The sequence below is a fragment of the Otolemur garnettii genome, unplaced genomic scaffold (genome assembly GCF_000181295.1).
Source record: "Otolemur garnettii isolate 467f Iridium unplaced genomic scaffold, OtoGar3 scaffold00234, whole genome shotgun sequence".
NCBI classification, from domain to species: domain Eukaryota; kingdom Metazoa; phylum Chordata; class Mammalia; order Primates; family Galagidae; genus Otolemur; species Otolemur garnettii.
Window position 1 is genome coordinate 193,161 of NW_003852629.1, and position 6,372 is coordinate 199,532.

Below are 6,372 nucleotides of genomic sequence, written 5' to 3' on the forward strand. Positions count from 1 at the left end.
TGAGTAAATGCTGTGCCATTTTTACAAAAGACTGAATTATTAATATTGAGTTATACAGTGAATAGATAATTTTGCATACAGCCTACAATGTACTACCATTCAAAAATGCAGCTGACAGGCTCAGCACCCGTAGCACAGTAGTTAGGGTGCCAGCCACATACACTGAGGCTGGCGGGTTCAAACCCGGCCCAAGCCAGTTAAACAACAATGACAACTGTAACCAAAAAAAACTAGCTGGGCATTGTGGCCAGTGCCTGTAGTACCAGCTACTTGGGAGGCTAAGGCAAGAGAATCGCTTAAGCCCAAGACTTTGAGGTTGCTGTGAGTTGTGATGCCACAGAACTCTACTGAGGGTGACATAGTGAGAGTCCACCTCAGAAAAAAAAGAAAAAGAAAAAAAATGCAGCTGGACAAACCTAAGTTGTCCCATATTTGTTCTTTCTCAATTGTTTGACATCATTTGTACAGTGTAACTCCTATATGCAACCCCAGGGTTCCCTGTCCAACTATGAGCCATCCCGCTGTGCATCCACATATTCAATTAGCAGCCTTAATTGCTTTGAGACTGTGTGCTTCAGATTTCTGCTAATTAACAGCACCTCAAGACCTTCTCTTCTCAAGTCCCTGTACTATATTACCAGCAAAGATGGAATTTCTATTTCTAGTTATTCTAAGGTGTCTGTCAGTGTAAAACCTAAACACACTGATCAAAGATATAGGCCAAATTCTTTGGTTTGCAAAATAGAACAAGCATCTAACTCCAATATCAGAGAATCTAAAAATATCCACACTGTGTGTTTCATACTCCATGTATCCCTCTATACGATTTATAATTGCCTTTCAACCTAATCCCAAATTTAATCCCTTAAATTAGTTTTGTATTGTTCGCATAACTAAGGCCAAACTATATCAGTAGAACATTTTATTAAAACCAAGACCTGTATAAATAATTAGCATTTAATACTAAGGGAATATAAATAAATACCTAAAAGAGACAAACTGTGGGATATCAGAGGAACTGAGATTGCTCCCAGGCACCGGTACCTATGCTGCCCTCTGCTTCCCACTGTGTCTCATTGCTCGCCTCACTTACCAAGGCTCTCTTCCTGTATAGGTGAGTTTGGGCCCTGTAGTAATCAAGAGCAATCATTACCTTCTCCTCCTGTGTGTACCTTATGCTACTGGGGGTCATCTTGAAAGGAGAGCTGAGGCATGCATACCAAATGGCTTCTATCTTAATCCATGAATGACAGCAACAATGACTTGTGTTCTTTCATACCCACTGCTCTGCACGAGGCCCTGTGGGAGAGCCAAGAGGAATGAAACACTGTTTCTGTCCTCAAGGAATTGACAGTTCTCTGGAGGAGGGGAGAGTAAATACTTAATCATAATATAGGCAGAATGAAATGTGTTGAGTAGAAATGCAAGGACCACTACATCAAAGGCTGTGTGGTTCATACTGATGGGAATGTTCTAGAAAAGTTTCTTTGAAAAGATGGTGTTGGAGGCAAATGAATAGGATTTGGATGAGCAACAAGTGAGCGAATAGCATTCCAGATGTGAACAATGATACCCGATCACAGCCAAGCTCCAAGTGGGGCTGTTTTACTCCTTTACAAAACTTCTGTGAGCTGCCAAAAACAATCCAGACACACTGAAAACTTGAGCTCCAATAGGCTTATGCCCAAGGAAGACACTCCTCCTATGAGTCATTAGGTCTGATTTTTTGTATGTTAGGAAGGACATCAAAAATTTCCTTATTCTGTACACTTTTATTTCTATAGGCATTGTGCTTGGTTTCTAAGAAAAGAAATTTTGATTCTTCCTTTTAAATTTCTTTCTTCAACAGATTAATCTTATGTTACATCTGCTTAAAGTTAATATTTATATGTGTCCTTTTGCTTAATCTCTTCTTGCTCTTTTGTCTTCAGAACTATCAGCTGTGGGTTGGTGTAGCTATGGTATTATTATGTTTTTGTTCCTATCTTGGCTGCCACTCAGCTCCTTGGCCATTTGACTAGCTTTGACCAAAGAGCCAAGTGCCACTTTCTAGAAGTCAGAAGTTATCAAGCCTGACAGATACAGTAAGCCAGAGGGTAAAGGTGAATTCAAGGATAATTTAATTTTAATTTGCTCAAATGCTTGCTTGCTTTTTTTTTTTTTTTTTTTTTGCCTGTATCTTTTTCTTCAGAGTAGAAATGTACCTCTCTGTCCTGCAAAGAAACTAAACATTCTAAAACAGGGCCTTTATCTCCACCTTGCACATTTCTTAGAAGACCTGGCCCTAACTAGGGTCTTCACACATTCATGACACAGTGAAAAAGTCCTTAGCTATAGAAAACTCCCATTTTCTCTAAACTGACTCAGGCCACAGTTCAGTTCTCTGAGACCACTCTAGTCATGCCTGGGGCTCTACACTAACTTCAACACAACAATGATTTGTGCTGAAGTTAGGATGTTTGAGGTCATTATATTGATGACTGATAAGTCTACTATGACAACAAATAAAACTATCTTCAGGGAGCCTTCTGCCAAGCAAAACTCCCTCCCCGAATGATTAAAATGTTTCTTCCTGTTATTGTCATAATACTTATACAGATCTCTAGCCATGAAATTATGATTATATTTTAAATATATTTTATGACCTTCTCCTCCGCTAGACAATGATCTCCCCATGTGCAAGGGGATCATGTTACTCTTTGCATCCCCCATGTAGCACATGGTAGACACATAGGAATTAGTTTCCCTGCACTACTAGGCGTACACTGACCTGATTGGCCTTTGTAAATATACTAGTGCAACAGAAGACTTGATTGCTAAGATGGAAGCTCTCAGGGTGCAGAAAGGCCACAAAAAAGGGGAATGATCAAGTTTATCTAGTGGCAGATGTGTGAGTAGGGGCTTCATAATGGCAGTTACATGGAAGCTGGGTCTTAAAAGAAAAATAAGTGCTCCTTTGCCCACAGAAGAGGAAAGAAAGGGAGGTAAAAGGGGGAAAAGGAGAATAAAAAGTGAATGCAGAAGGCAGTGTGGGCTCACTTTTTTGACCAAGTTTATTTTCCTTTTTTCTATGGTGCCAATAAAAGTGTAAAATGACATATTTTAAAAATAAGTTTATGATTTTTTTAAGTCTCAAAATAATACTGACACAAGATAAAATAAAAAGCAGGTGGAAAGCTTAAGTGAATGCACTTTGCTGACAGAGCAATACTGAAAATTCATGGAGCCCTTGTCCACATTCAGGGAAAAGGCAATGGCCTTGGCCACACCCATCCTCTCATTCCCACAGCAGCTGTAACACCCCACCCTGCCCTGCAGGAACGTGTAAGCACTCTGGTCAGCCCCAGAGGTGGCTACCATGATTCCTGCTAGTGATGTTCTTCCCATCAAGAGGGGACATTATTTCTCCTCCTCCTGAATCAGGCCAATAGACTCTCGCCAGTTTTGAGGTAAGCCTTTAAGAGAGCTAGCCAATTCCTCTTCACTCTCAGACACCACTCTTTATGTAAGGAAGCCTACTGCCCTGGTCAGGCTTTGAGCAAGCCCAGGCTAGCCACATGGAGAGAGAGGCTGTGTGGAAGAGCATGGAGCACAGACATGTGCATCTGGCCCTGTCAGGCCTGCCAGCCCTGCTGAGCCACCAGCTGAATGCATCTGAGCGGGTGACCCCAGCTGACACTACATGAAGCAGGAAAAAATGCCATCAGGGTGCTACCCAAATTCATAAGAAATAATAAATCAGTGTCTTAGGCTACTAAATATTTGAGATCTGTCTCAGTCCAGAACCTGCGCTCTGAGCCACCAAACCCTCCTGCCTTCAGAGTGGTGAACTCAGCCAGCGTACTCCATCCCCTTCACTGGGACAGGATCATAGGAACACTGTGGAGATCCAAACCCCAGTGTATTGCCCACTCCAGCCATAGTGCTGCTCTCCTTGGGGCACATCAGGAATTATGTGGGACTCATCTTGGCAGCTGGAGTTAGAAGGTTTGTCCAAAAGGAAAGAATAAAAGATGCTAAAATTAAAAAGTACAGAGGAAACTTTTTTTTAATTAGTAAACTTTTGTTCTTTTATTTTATTTTATTTTATTTTATTTTAGAGACAGAGCCTCAAGCTATCCCCCCTGGGTAGAGTGCCATGGCATCACACTCACAGCAACCTCCAACTCCTGGGCTCAAGCGAGTCTCCTGCCTCAGCCTCCCAAGTAGCTGGGACTACAGGCACCCACCACAACGCCTGGCCATTTTTTGGTTGCAGCCATCATTGTTTGGCGGGCCCGGGCTGGGGATTCGAACCCACCACCTTAGGTGTATGTGGCTGGCGCCTTAGCCGCTTGAGCCACAGGCGCCGAGCCAACTTTTGTTCTTTTTGAGCATTTTCCTCTTATACAAAAATTGAGGGGGAAGTACAGAGAATTCCCACATACCCACTCACCTCTCCCCAGTTTCCCTGTTATTAGCATTAATGTGGTACATTTCTTACAGTCAATGTAACAAATATTGTTACATTATTATTAACCGAAGTCCAGTAGCTTACATAGTGTTCACTGTGTAGTTTGTACTTTCTATGTGTAACTTTAAGACTGTGCCTAGGTACAGAAAAGGGAATCAGTGGCCTAAACCACCCCTCCTCTGCAACCATGGCATGGTCCATCTCTGCTTCCTTCGAATCTGAACCTCCCCTCTCTGCCCTTGTGGCTGGTCCTGGTTTGTTTCAGCCCATGCTCTAGCCTTGATGTCTTGCGTCACACAACTCCCTGTCCACTACTCATCTTCAGCCTTGGGCTTGTCCAGCAACCCTAGATTTGGTGTCTCTTTAGAGTCATCTTGCATTGGCTTATAATTTACTAATTACCTATTATGTGTATAACATGATTTACCTCATTAATTTATCATAATATGACCAAAGGTATTTTTTAATAGATAAAGAAACTGAAATTCAGAGAACGAAATACTCTGTCCATGATCACACAGCTAACAAATGGAAGAATTAAGATTTGAATCCAGTTCTAATCAGTTCCAAAGCCAGAGCAAATTCCATAGCTCCTTCCCACCTCCAACCTCAGTGTCAGGTTTTAGTCACTATTGTACCAAAAACCCCATTCAAACTGTCATTAGTTATTCATCCATTCACATTTGCAGCCAACTCTCAATGGGATGTGAATTGTTAAGTGCCTACTTAGCAATGTAAAATGCTGCTCCTCAAAAATAGAAAGCATTCAAGATGCTTTTAGGATGTTTTATGTTAAATATTTCTATTCCATAAAGTGTTTGTGTAATGAGGAGGAACCTGGGACACTAATGAAATACACAAGGCAATAAGCATTTATAATGCTAATGGAGCACAGCGTGTTTACATTGTGCTGGGAACCCCATTGATTAGGCTTCACTGAATATTACTTTTTGCATAATTATCAATGATAGAAGAGAATGTCAAGCTTGGTGCCGGGTACACACTGAGCAATAAACAAGACTGACTACACTAGTCTCATCTTGTCCTCAGTTATCAAAGGGGCAGTGACATACAACAGACAGCCCGATACTCCCCAGCTTGTCAGAGGACATAGCAACATAAAAACAGACTAAAACTACAACATCAGAGATTTAAGACCATAATTATCAGGTATTAAGAATTATTTAAAGTGGACCTCTCTAAATAAATCTAACTCCAAAAGTCTGGTGGAAACACTTATTAATCATATTAGCATCGTTATTATAACATGTTGAAAGAAAATACAATATTTGTCATTTAATAAGTTTCCCCCCTTTTATGTTAATAGACTCAGGGGGTACAAGTTGAATTCCTTTTCATGTACACGTTGTATAGTGGTGAGGTCTGGGCTTTTAGTGTAGCCATCACCCAAATGATGTACATTGTACCACTGAACACACGTAACAAACTGATGTCATTTCATTAGTTTCCTCAGATGTTTTTTAATGTGTCACTAAAGGAGTTTTTGAATGTCATGCCACTCAACCCATTTTCCCATAAGCCCTGTGCTTGTTAGTGCTAATTTTACTGATTTCACATAGCACAGTGGTTTTTAGGAATGCATGTGCTATGTAACAGCAAAATGGACTGTACCTGGAATGCAATGAGCACTCAAATGATATAAGTATTGTTAAAATTATTTTAAGAAATAGTTGGTGTATATGTGTTGCTATTTGCCCCCGTTGCCTTCCTTGGAACCTGACCAAAGTAGAGGAAGTTGGCATGACAAATAAAGACTCTCAAACTCAGCTATTTCTGGGCAATCACTGAGGAGGCTCAGAGAGGCATGCACACGGACCGGTGTGAAGACACTGGCAGAACGCCGCCTCATCTGAAATCTCACCAGACCCTTTATTGTGTTTTCAACAATCATTTACAGT